Raw genomic sequence first — 4,354 nt, 5'->3', positions numbered from 1 at the left:
CCTTAACATAGAAATGATCTTTCTAACATAGGTGTGAACTACTGATTTTTTTCATTCTGATGCCCAAAAGACTCTTAAAAAAAAAAAAAAAAAAAGGCCAAGAAAAGCAAAACTCTGCTTCAGAACCAATTGTATCAGGATTTTGTAACAGTTAATCTGTTAATCATTTTTCCCCCCTTCCTCCCCTGAGAGAATCTTCAATGCAGAAGTTATGGCTTTGGGATTTTCATTGGTATTAAACTGTAAAGTTATGTTTTATAAAACAAGTGTTTATATTTTTGAGTGAAGCTTTAAAACAGATCCTTTTGGGCTCAAAATAAGTAAATGAAGAAAATATTACCTATGGTGTAAGAAGAAAATACTACCTATATTGTAGGAATTTCTGAGAACCTGTCCAGCTGGGAAAAAAAGAACTCCATGAAAGTAAAACTGAACTTTGGGGGTGAAGTTCCAGTAATGCTGTTCGGAGTAATTTGGACAAATATCTGGGAGGTGTGCCACTATAATGGCCAGAATCATTCCAGATCATTTGTTAGTCTTTTTTGATTTGCAGGATTTGAGCTTCTCTTGCAACACCTTCATTTTTAAAAATAAATAAATAAATAATATGAAGCCAGAGCCTCTTGCATCTCAAGAGAGCCAGCCATATGAATGCTGCTATCCAGCTTTGTCATGCTGTATATGAAAAGCCATGACATCTGTCAGAAACTCTTCTTGGCTCTGGATTTTAAGTCTTTGAAAATGACATTATTTCGGTGCCTCTACGAAAAAAGCTGTAGAGCAGACACCCTAAAGGTCATAGAAGTAATGTTATAAATCAGTCTGTGAGGATGCTGATCTCCTCTTTCTGTCCCATCTTTTGGTAATGCCTTTGATTTCCATATTCAGAAATTAAGTAGGTATTTTTCCTTTAGTTCCATCAATATAGTAGGCCATGCTGTCCTCAGCATTTTTTTTTCCAAGGATCACTGCCATCAAAACTGAAACAAAAGGGGCTTTTGTGTTTTGGGGACCAGTAGAAATTCAACATTTTCTGAAATAAAGTCATTTTGCTGTATGCTTTTCCTTTAGAAAGTGATAAAGAACTGATGAGATGAAGCTTTTTAGTTTCAAAGGGGAATTAACAGTGAATGCAAGTCAGAAAAGTGATGTTCATGCAATTTTTAGTGATTTGGGAGAACTACTGATTGAAAACATCATATGAAACACTTTTTTTAATGAAATGCAGCCTGTTTTGTGTGAGTACTGAGGAATCCAGAACCTATTATAGAAGGAAAATATTTGCTCTCCATATTGGTGCATTTTTTCACCCCTCAGTTTGTTGCTGGTTATTTGTCTTTGTATACTTGTGTCCTGATATAAATTCTTACTGTTTGTGCTGAGACTATTTTGAACAAAACTTCCATAGACAATTGCCTTTTGTGCAGAGGAATAGAAAACTGCAGACAGTGACTGCCTCATGTTTTGTAAGAATCTGATTTCAGTTCCTTATGGTAATAACTGCTTGTTGTGATGGTGTTTTAGCATCAGTCCTGCTTACTTGAGCTTTGTGTATTTACTGGTGCTGTCTATTGTAACTGATGAGTGCAGTGGTGTGATGTTCAGCAGTGTGTTTAACATTACATTTGACTTAGTTTTAGTCATGTGCAGGAGGATTGGACTAGATGACCTCTACAGGTCCCTTCCAACCTTAAGCATTCTATTATTCTATGTGTTGCCATGTGTTGCATGAATATCCTCAATATTTTGATCTCCAGTTCACAGCTTTGGGGGCAAACGAATGCTGTTTGATAAAAATGTTCTTCCCTGAGACTGAAGGAGCAGGGACTCATTCAGTGACAACTGTCTCTTGCCTTCTGAGGTGGGTGCTTTTGGTCTTGTCTTGATGATGCTCTGCAACAGTAATGAGCAAGCATGGCACCAGCCTTGCAGTTGGAGCAAGTTGAGCAACAAGCAGGTACAGTAATCCTTCCCCTAGCTTCAGCAGAGGCTTCTTGGGTCTCTCAGGTGTTTCCTCCTCCTTTCTGACTCCTTCCTTTGCCCTCTGCCAATTTGGAGGAAGTTTGAGGTTGTGCTGTGCAGCCACGTGGGGTGGCTGAATATCTGAGTGGTAAGTACCATCCTCCTGGTCGGGGCACTAAGAAGTGTGTCCTTCATATAGCTGCATTTTCCTAGAAAGTGCAGGAAATGATTTTTGCAGTTTGTTTTTTAGAGTATTTTGCCTCTTAGTTTCAGTATTACTGATGAGAGAACAAGAAACAGACATCTGCTACCCAGTCAGGTGGGGAATAGTATTCGTGGGAGGAGATGGGAAAGCAGAAAAGAGAATAATAAAAGATCATCAGGTAAGATCAACAGTTAAATACATATTCATATCAGTAAGTTGAAAATGGTTTGTAAGGGTTACTCCTAAGCTTTTTTCTTCCATCTTGCCATTTAAAAAACACAGAAGGGATGGAAGATTGGTTTCTCCAGCCCTATAGTAGTTTTTTTTCTGCAGACAATAGATCTTTTTAGGGATATCTGCGGTGACTCCTATAGAGTTTTGTAGATGTGAATTGCGAGGAGTGTTTTAATTATATTTCAGGATGTGTCCTGCAGGATGCTCCCATCTAGTCTGTTTGGTCCCATTTTGGCTTTGGGTCACTGATCCAGCATCCCCCTTGTGTGCAGTCTGCGCTTAGAGCAATGCAGCAAGCAGGCTGCAGCCCTCCCTCGGCTGCCCTTGTGTCCCAAGGTGCTCGCATATAGCCATCCCTTTGCCATATTCTCCGTTCCCTTTGCTCCCACTTGGCAGCAAGAACTGTCCTGTTTTGTTGCTTGCACTGAACAAGAAGCGGAGGGGTGAGTCTGTGATTACCTAGTTGGAGAGGAAGAGGTTAACCGTTAAGGGAACTTGGGCAGGAAGCAGGTCCCAAAGTCCAGATTTCTTGGCCCCATGGCTGCCCAGGGTAGACTGTCCTGCAGAATTAAGTCAAAGGTGCAGTGGGAAACCTGAATTTTTAGCAGTGACCCTCTGACTCAGTGTGCAGGTGTCTTAAAAACAGTGCAGGCTGATTAAAAAATTCACTGTCACACTTTTGTAAGCTGTTGCAAATAACATTATATGTTACTTCCAAGGATAAACTAACTTTTAATACTTAATAGGTGAATTCCTATTTTAAACAAAATGTCTATCACCTTCATTACGGCATGGAGAATATGAAATACAAATATAAAACTCTTTTTTTTTTTTTTTTACTTTTGGATTAAGTTTAAAAGATATATAGCTTAGCTGATAATGTGAGTTCTCATCTGTGGATAAAATTTGAAAGGGTGTGACATGTATATCAAACATTTCTAGCTCCTAGTTCAGATGGAAAATACCCAGTTTTTACAGTAAGCATTAGCATGCTTTGTGTTTGTATTTATTGTGTTTCTGCAGCTATGGAAACTTTAAGATATAGCCTGCTCTGGCTATTAGATTCTCTGTTTTGATGCACGTGTGTTCCTTTGATATGATATATATGGCTCTGCAAGAGGGTCTTTGTATGTAGATGATTCTTAAAGAACCATAGTTATTTTAGTTCCCTTTTTGTATGACTGTTATGTCTGTTCCAGAAATAATTCTTCAAGGTTTTGTTTTTGAGAATGCAAAAAAATAGCATTGGCTGCGATACTAAAATCAGCAAAGAGGCAAAACGGTCCAGGCTTCTTGAGTTAAGTTGTGAATTCCTCATTGGAATTTATCTCAACAGGCTGTTGACTGTTGCAGCACTATTGTCACGCTTGTGTTAGGATTTACTGAGTATCTTTAATCCACAAGTTCATTGTAGGGTTTGAAGCAAGATATGAGAGCAGAAGCAAAGTTATTTGCCATACTCCAACTTTGCAGTTTATTTTTTTTAAACGAGGAAGCATGATCTAATAGATTAAACATAGAGCTGCAAGCTGAATTTTTTGAGTTACTGATGTTATGTTAAGGAATCTCACATCTGAGGCGTGAAATCTTTTCTGTTTGTCTGTTGGTCTTTGAGCTGCAAATAATTCTGAAGGTATCTTGGGCAGCTTGATAATTACCTGTTGCAGAATGGCAAATTAGGAGCTTTTTCCCAAGACGATGATCACAGGTCTACCATACTGAAGAACCAATATGTTGATTGTGAAACAGAGTTTATGTACATGCTGTTTTCTAGCTTTGCTAAAGTGCTTTTCTTATTAATTTTTATCTTAGTAGGCAAATGGCTGTGGAAGAGTATCCTCTGTGTTACCTTCCCTAATATCTCTTCATGTGAAAATATTAGAGATTTGGCCTGTTTGGTTTCATGTCTGCTAACTGCCATTTTTCTTCCTCTTTTGCAGACAGGATTAGTTT

Source organism: Tinamus guttatus, unplaced genomic scaffold (assembly GCF_059628265.1).
Source record: "Tinamus guttatus ecotype Peru unplaced genomic scaffold, ASM5962826v1 Tinamus_guttatus_pri_ptg000246l, whole genome shotgun sequence".
Lineage (NCBI taxonomy): Eukaryota > Metazoa > Chordata > Aves > Tinamiformes > Tinamidae > Tinamus > Tinamus guttatus.
Note: the sequence above shows the minus strand (reverse complement) of the source record.